Source organism: Mus caroli, unplaced genomic scaffold (genome assembly GCF_978045245.1).
Source record: "Mus caroli unplaced genomic scaffold, Mus_caroli_1 scaffold_14, whole genome shotgun sequence".
NCBI lineage: Eukaryota > Metazoa > Chordata > Mammalia > Rodentia > Muridae > Mus > Mus caroli.
Window position 1 is genome coordinate 110744910 of NW_028227269.1, and position 8938 is coordinate 110753847.

Genomic DNA, 8938 nt, shown 5'->3' on the forward strand with positions numbered 1-8938 from the left:
CCCATGTGAGTGTGGAGGCCGCGAAGTCCCACACCCTGCTGTCTGCAAGCTAGAAAGGAAAAGCCTGGTATGGGTCAGTCAGTCTGCAAGCTCAAGTGCTGGGAGCAGAATTATAATGTCCTAGGTCCAGAGCTGACAGGTCTCTCTTAGTTCACACAGAGGCCTGCTATCCTTTCTCTCTGTCCAGGGCCTCCTAGATTGGATGGCGTCAACCACATGGATAAGGAGATCTCTCTGGTTCAATGCCAGCTTCTCAGCATCACCATATTCTGACAGCCAATAGGGCATCGCCGAGCCCAGCAGATGGGCACGGTGACAACTGAGGCAGAGACTCGGGCACTGTGGTAAGCTGAGGACTGCAGGATTGGTTGGCTGGGAAGTAGGAAGGATCCTTGGAGCCTGTGGCTACAGGACTTCACTCCTCCTGTTTATAGAACTGCAGAAGAGAGTGCCCTTTTGTTGTTTGAAGCCCAGGATATGAACAGGAAATCGAGCCCAGCCCAACCCAAGTGATTGTGACCAGAAGAGGAAAGGTGGTGGTGGATTTTGCTTCGTGCTTAAGGGTCCCAAATATAAATACTCCGGATACTACAGAGTATCCAGGCCCCTCAGTCAGCCTTTGCTTCTACAGCCTCGTGCTCCCCACCACCCAGCCCACTCCTCCCCGAGCCTACCTTCCCTGCCGAGTCTGAGGAAGGGGAGAGATGGCAAAGACTGTAGCAGTTAGGGTAGAGGCTGTGTCCTCTCCATCCTGAACCCAGTGTTGGAAATGCTGGCAGCACTGGAAACAGGTCTTAGGGGCTGCTCTTGTGACACTAGGTATGTCCTGTAGGGCCCATGACCCCTTCTTTCCCCAGCGTTCCTGAGAATGGAGGTTCCTAGAGTGGCAAGCACTCAAGGGATGGGGATGTGTTCAGCAACAGCCTTGAGGTACAGCAAAGAACATCTCAGGGTTTCCATTCCTGCACAAAACCTCACGACCGAGAAGCAAGCTGGGGAGGAAAGGGTGTATTCAGCTTACACTTTCCACACTGTTGTTCATCACCAAAGGAAGTCAGGACTGGAACTCAAGCAGGTCAGGAAGCAGGAGCTGATGCTGAGGCCATGGAGGGATGTTTCTTACTGGCTTGCTTCCCCTGGCTTGCTCAGATTGCTTTCTTATAGAACCCAAGACCACCAGCCCAGGGATGGCACCACCCACAGTGGGCCCTCCCCCCTTGATCACTAATTGAGAAAATGCCTTACAGCTGGATCTCACGGAGGCGCTTCCTCAAGGGAGGCTCCTTTCTCTGTGATAACTCCAGCCTGTGTCAAGTTGACACACAAAACCAGCCAGTACAAGGAGCCTGACAGAATTAGTTCCCACGGCTGTTTCCAGAAAGGTCACTGATAGATACAATGAGGTTGAGAGGAGTGCCGAGCTCACAAGGCTAATCGCCATGGGTGACCATAAGCTTAGCAGCCATGAGTCCCAGCCTGAAGAGCAAGGGAAAAGGTGGGTCAGGGAGACTATGCCACCAGCAGTGTGCCCGTCCAGTGCCCTGCTCAGCACACCTCACCTCTCATGGCTCATTCCATTCGGTCCATGGTCTCCTGAGGAAGGACCAGCGTCATCGAACCTGAGTAACCATCTCTCCACTGAAAAAGCCTTTATTGTGATTCTTAGGAGATGGGCCCAAAGAAGGTATGTCACCAGCTCAGTAAGCAGCGCCACAGGGCAGGCAGACTGGGGACTGGGGACCCCTAGTGTGGGTACTATACTTGCCAATAGAAGAGCCTGGTGGGTTGGTCCTCGGTGTGGACCACAGTCTATGCACAGTGCCAGTCTGCTTTCCTGCTTCAGAGCATGTCATGGGGAGGTGGGTAAGAGCAGTTCCTGTGTTCCCTGCTAGGACAGCAGCAACGAAGGCATGGGCCAGGGTGCTCACCGGGCAGGGAAGAGCCTGCCGTCCAAGCAGGGCCCTTGATTTCCTGGCTTGTCCCAGGCTCCTCTCCCACCTTCTGTGCTTGCTCACACTTTGACCTCCATTGCTGGTGAGACGTTGTGCCAGAGCTCAGCCTTCATCCTCACAGCATCCCCTCTGTGCTGTCAGTCTCCATTTTCATGAGGCACTTGGAATGAGAGCTCACCTGATGCCACTGTACCAACTGCGTTCCCAGGTAAGATCACAGTCTAAGACAGTAAGGCTAGGACTTTAATATCAGAATGGTGTGTGTGTGTGTGTGTGTGTATGTGTGTGAGATCATCCTCTCAACAGCTCCCCAAGGTGGTCTGTGGCTTGACTGTCCACCACACTTATATGGTTGGCATTTCTTATTACATGTGTGGCCCACACCCTATTTTGCAGTCTCTAAGCCCTTGGGTTCTGTCTTTGTGGGTGCCACAGCATGACACGTACCTTTGAACTCCAGAACATCAGGCACACCCTAGCATCCCTGGGCTTTTGACACCGTGAGGCCCCAGTTCCAGCTGTGAGGCTGCAGTCATTTACCTGGCTGGTGCAGAAGTGCCTTCTCCAACTACCACATCTGCAGCAGCAGAAGATCTGAGCAGTGAAGGCTGCATGGGCTCCAGGGCAGGAAAACACTTCCCGGAGCACCACACTGTCGAAGTGGGGAGCACCACGCTGTCGAAGTGGGAAGAAGAACCCTCTGTGGTGGCCCCGAGTCTGAGTGCATCTCTTCTCTTGTTCTGAGGAGGGAAGTATAGTCCTCCATCAATCCCCCCTGCAGGAAGCACGTCACCATGAAGATGAAGCCTCCCAGCAGGTCCTTGCAGGAGCCTCTGAAGACTCATCGCCCTGTTCCATCACACCAGTCCTGCATTTAAGCACAGACTCTGAGCTCAAAACATGAGCTGCTTCCACTTGATTGCCTCTTGAATGACCCCTGGCTGCAAATGACGTTTGTGGAAAGATTTCTGTGAGGCTGTCAGGGAGGGGGACCCAGTGTGCTCTCTCACAGGGGACAGAGCTTTGCTGCGAATGAAGTGAGCTTGGTGCCACTAGAAGAGTGGGGAGTGGCCTCCTTAAGGGTGCCATGTTTGCTGCCTTGGCCATCTTGTGTGAAGACTGCATAGCTTGTGGATGAGCCACTATGTGTCCTTTTTGTCCACCCAGAGGCCCTCTGCAGGTGATGTCTTTGATGGCATTTCCCCTAAAGATAAATGCCCCACTGCACACCTCCAGGGCTCTGTAAACCTGTCTCCCAGCTGTCTCCCATCTTCCCTCGTATGGGCTACACCTTACCAGCCCTTGTAAAAGCCTCTTCTGGAAGATAAAGCAGACTAACAAAGAACCTTCTGGATGTTTCCTCCGTGCCAGGGGTTGCTCTCCGCCATGGTCTCCAAGCATCCCCAGACACCGTTGCTCTACTGGGGCTGTGGTACCAGTTTCCCTCAGACCTTGCCTAGACCAGTTCAGGGTTTTATTTTGCTCCTTTGTTAACCAGCCAAATGGGTGCCCCATGGGGCCGCACACATACTGAGGGAGTCGAGGGAGTCGAGGGTAAGCAGCAGGCATCAACACCAGGAGAGAGAGCATCTGCCACTGCACTGCTGTGCCTTCCGGACCCGCTCGGGCCTGGCTCGTATTCACAGTTTCCCTTTAACGACAGGAATGCTGCTGTGCGTGTTTAATTTTATGTTTGTGCAGATCAAATATCACCCTGTGAGCCACGAGGAGCTCACAGGGGCAGCTGATGTTTGGGGACAAGTCAGAGCTCGATTCAAATGGGTGACATTTGAGCAGAACAGCTCGCCACCCTTCTAGCATCTTCCCGTAGGTCTACCGTTAGGACAACACCCAGAATCGGCGTCCTTTCCTGCTGCTGACCCTCCTCTAGGTCTCTGGGCTCTTGTGGCAGCAGCCTGGGTACCGGCCCGGAACCACAGTAAAGCTTGTTCTTGCTCCGTTCCTGCCGCATCCAGAAGATTTGTGTACTGCTCCGGAGTGAGCTGGAGCCGGGCAACCTCCCAGACCCACGCTCGCACCACACACTGCATTGTTTCTCTCGGGAGGGGGCATGTATTGAGGCCATTTGTCTTTTACTTTGAGGGGAGGCATAAGGGGAAGCCTAGCTGCATCTCCACCTGGGAAGTCTGTCTGTCTCTCACACTCTGGTGCAGTCTGTCTAAGGGGTTTAATGGCTTGTCACCTCCCCAGGATCAGGTCCAAGTGGAGTGACACAGTAAAGGAGGGGACTCCAGAGACATGAGGGTAGTAAAGGCTCTGTAACTGTTCTGACAGAAGACAAGAGGTGACCCGATCCTGAGATAAGGTCACCAGGGTGGGGGTAATGCCACGTAGAGGGAGGGAATGCTTTTTTCTGATTGGCCATATTAATTGAGACTGAGGGAAAAGCAAACGTTAGTAACTTCATACCAGGCTTCAAAGGAGTGGTGGTTCACTCCAAAAAGATCACACACCCCACCCACATGATCTCACCTGTACTGCCAGCACCCAGGAGGCTATGGCAGGGGGCTCTTGAGTTTGAGACCAGCCCGGGCCTTGTTTATAAATAAACCAGGATGAGCATCTAGAACAGCTGCCATTTTTGATGGTCTATGATGGTCTACTGCCACATCAGGCCCACCCACCTGTGCATCACAGGCCCACCCACCTGTGCATCACAGGCAGAATCACATAGCAGCAAAGGGGTGTCTATGAGTTTCCTACTGCTACCAAAACAAACCGCCACAAACCCAGTCACTACAAATGACCACTTCATTCTCTTCTTCTGGAGACCAGAAGACTTGAGTCAATGGGTTGTAGGGTTGGTCCTGCTGGAGGCTGTGGAGAAAATCTGTTTCCCTCCTTCCTAGAGGCTCCTTCCCAGGCCCTTCTTATAGATCACAGAGACAAGCATGGACTTCATGCCAGCTGTCACATATGTCCAACTTCAACACACTTTAGATCCACGGACTTAACCACAGGACATGCCCAAGAGTCACTTGAACCCTGTGAGAGGACTTGAGCCTTCTGTCACTTGATGTTCATGGTCTGTGATCTTAGAAACATGATGAGCCCCAGGGATTAAAGAGCGTCAATTTATGACTAGTATATAATAACCCCAGAAAGCCAGGCTGTTCTCCCCCGGTCCACCTGGATAGTCGTCCATTGGTCCTGGGGGAGGCTTGGAAGGATGCCCACAGAGGACAGCAGTGACTTCATAACTGTATCCCTTTCCTCAAGTCCAGCCTCTATGGTGGTTAAAGGGCTTTGTGTCTGTTCTAGTTTACATTGCTGTGATAAACACCATGACTAAAACCAACTCAGCTTACACTTCCAGGTCACAATCCACCCTTGAAAGAAGTCAGGGCAGTAACTCAAGCAGAAACCACAGACAAACGCTGCTTCCTGGCTTGCTCACTCGCTGACTCATACCTAGCTGGCTTCCGCATGCAACGTATACCCACCTGTCTTGGGATAGTGCTGCCAACGGTGGTTCTCCTTATATCTACCAGCCAAGCAAACTTCTTAGTGGTAAAGCTTGATCCATGTCCACACAGGCACTCCAATGGGTATGTAGTGACAATTTTGGAATTTTGGTTTCTTTCAAAACACAAAAATATTCTAAGAATCTAAGAATTTTCATATCCCAGGTGTGGGGACATGGGCTGCTTCAGGTTATCCACAGCCGCTGACTGATTTGCGGCGTGTTCTAGCAGGGGCGTGATTTTGCCTGCTAAGGATAGTTTTTGCAATTGTGTGACATTTGAAACTTTGGGGACATTTAAGAGGGTATATAAATGAGTCCCAAGAGGCAGTGTGGGTTGTTGGTTGGTTGTTGGTGGTCACTGTTTGTTAAGTAGTCATAGAAGAGGAGGAGGAGGGGGAGGGGGAGGAGGAGGAGGAGGAGGAAGAAGAGGAGGAAATTAGATATCCAGATGGTGAAGATCAAACTTCCCCGACTCCCCCCAGGAACTTGGTGTCTTTAATCAAACCAGCAGGAAGTATTCCAATGATAACACTGCCTCCTTTCCCCTCCATTCTTTTTTTCTCTCTTATCTAGTGATAGGGGATTGGGAGGGTGGAAGAAAAGGTTGCAAGAAAGAAGAACCCACAAAGTAGCCTCACAGGTGCTACACAGTGGCTACATGGGCTTACAAGAACATCCAGCCTCTGCAGCGACCATCTCCCCTTAGTTTGACTTTACAAGAACCTGATTCACAGGCTCCAACCAGCACAGAGCAGCAGACTCATGTGTCTATGAGCACTTGGCTCATAGAGACTCTGCTCGTGGGAGGCTGAGACCCTCATGTGGGGCAAGTGGAACCATGCCACCAGACAGAAGAACTGGTAAGGTCAAAGCAGATTTAAAAAACAAAAAACAAAACAAAAAAAAACCCAGTAAATCTCAAAATTGAGAACAGCAGGCATTAGAGTCAACTCCTGGCCAGACTATTGGTCCTGAAACATGTGACCACGACACCCCACTAAGAGGACCATGACAACAGTCACCTAGCACAAAAAAACTAGAGTTCTCCATGCTAATGAGGTGTCTAGATAGGCCCGAGTGTTTAGGCAACGAGCTTCCCTTCCTGGGCATCCCTTCCTGCAAAAGGTGTTCAATCTCTGGTCCACCCTGAGTAAGACCTATGCATTTTCATCTGCCATGAATAATAGTTTGGATAAGCAAGGATCGTCTCCTTCATCAAAGACTGGGGAGGTCTTTATCATGAAGAGCTGCACCCAGACCTCCCATAGACGGCCTCTCTTCCAGCCCCTCAGTACTTCTGGCACTCACTCGGAGATAAACCAGATTCCACCCCATGGACCCCTGTTCCCAACTCCGTGAGGTCCCAGCAATGTCTGTGTGCACAGGAGGATGGGAACCCCTTTCTCAACTCCTCGAGTTTCCCACTGGCTCTGGGTACACAGGAGTTTAAGAAACACAGCACCCATCCCAGATTCCGCTGTTTCTCAGCCAGAACAACGTGGACTGGGACCCCTATCCTAGACTGCACTCTGCCTTCCCAGAGTGACATTCAGGCAGTGCTCTGGCTCCCAGCATCACGGCAGACATGTGGCCTATCGCCCCAGCACTCTGCCTTCTCAGGGCGGCACATCAGAGGTGTTCGGACACTCACTGTTGGCTGAGAGGTAGCAGAGGCTCTCTGGGCCTACAGAAAGCAGGTGTGCACAGCCGCAATCCAAGGGAAGGCCAGACACATCACAAGGCTGCGTCCCACGGTCAAGGCCACTATAGTTACTGATGCAGAGCTATGATCCGATATCTGACAGAAGCCACTTAGTAGAGGAAAGTTTGACTTTGGCTCACAGATATGGAGGGTTCAGTCCCTGAGATAGTGAAGGCATGATGGGGCAGATTAGATCATGATGGAGGTAGGGGTCGAAGAGGCTGCTCCCATTAAGGGCTATGGAGCAGAGGACAGGACGTACAACCTCCAGGATCCGCCCCCCCCCCGGTGTCCTGTTGTTCTCAACCTGTGGGTTGCAGGGGAAAGGGGGAACGAACAACCCCTTCACAAGGGTTGATCACATATCTGATAGCCTGCCTATCAGATATTTACATTACAATTCACAACAGTAGCAAATTTACAGTTATGAAGTAGCAACAACAAAAATAACTTTATGGTTGGGGGTCACCTCAGCATGAGGAACTGTATTAAAGAGTCACACAGCATTGGGAAGGTTGAGATCTACTGCTCTGTCAGACCTCAGTTCCACAGCCTCATGAACGGTCCAAGTCCGTGGGGAGCACCTCCAGATCAAATGATAACATTGGCACTATGTGTACCTGGGGGCTGAAAGCTGATAGTGTCATGCATGTCCCCTAATGCCCCGATTCCTTCTCAGGAAGTCCCCTGGCCTTGGCCTTGGGACTTGCTCAAACAATGCAAAAGCCAGCTGCACAGTTGTACCCAGCCTGCATCTCTTACCTAGGACACGAGGGACAAAGGGTTATCACCACTATGGGGGTGAACAGCAACAGCTTCGCTACCCAGCTGCCCCTGAATTCTCAAGCCTGCCTTTTAGTACGTTCTGCCACCTCTGAAGGAACAAGTACCTTTACTGTCACACACAGTGACTGTCTGTGCCCCACTGTCCCTTCAGCAAGTTCACTGGTCCACCACCAGATGTTAACAACCCAGTCCCCGGGGCTGGAGAGATGGCTCAGCAGTTAAGAGCACTGGCTGCTCTTCCAGAGGTCCTGAGTTCAATTCCCAGCAACCACATGGTAGCTTACAACCATCTGTAACGGGGATTCGATGCCCTCTTCTCATGTGTACTCACATACATGAAATAAATAAATCTTAAAAAAAAAAAAAGCCAACCCAGTCCCCCAAACCTATTCAGAAGATCTTTCTCCTGGGGCTCCTTCTGCACCCCAGGGCTGGCCAATGGGTACTTCTGGGAAGCAGTGCCCACCACAGACACTGGGGGCATTGTAGAGCTGTACTGCCTGGAGGTGTGAGTAGATGGGTGAATGGAAGAGTGGATGGACAGAGGGTAGATGAATGGATGGGCGGGAGAATGGGAAGAAGCATTCATTACCCAATGGCCCATTTTGCCTGTTCGCTACACAGTTTGCTAATCAATGAAACTAGGAGTTTTGCAAAATAGTAACAGTTTATTCCTGAGTTGGCCAGACATGCTGCAGAGAGACTTCCCAGGTGACAGATCAAGGTTCCTTCAGTGGAATCACTTGTAGTCACCTAAAAGCAAGTAAGTAAGACTGGAAGGTGGCTCATGGTCAGGAGCACTGCCTGCTCTTACAGAGAACTAGCTAGAATTCTGTTCCTAGCACCCACGTGGTAATTCACAACCACCTGGAACTCACCCTGGACCCTTCTGCAAGCACCATGCATGTCCGTGGTCCACATACATACATACACATGGGCAAACATTCACACACATGAATAAGTATTAAGAAATAGTAATGAGGGCTGGAGAGATGGCTCAGTGGTTAAGAG

At 51.3% G+C, this 8938-nt stretch overlaps 1 long non-coding RNA gene across 1 annotated transcript; it reads right to left on the reverse strand.

Annotated features, from left to right (window-relative positions):
• Positions 1–1739: 1739 nt before the first annotated feature.
• Positions 1740–4131, reverse strand: LOC147001333 (uncharacterized). Its single transcript, XR_015045141.1, has 3 exons — positions 3249–4131; positions 2493–2692; positions 1740–2148 (listed from the first exon to the last, which is right to left on the reverse strand). It is a non-coding gene; the product is annotated as an uncharacterized LOC147001333 (long non-coding RNA).
• Between the last annotated feature and the right edge of the window lie 4807 nt (positions 4132–8938).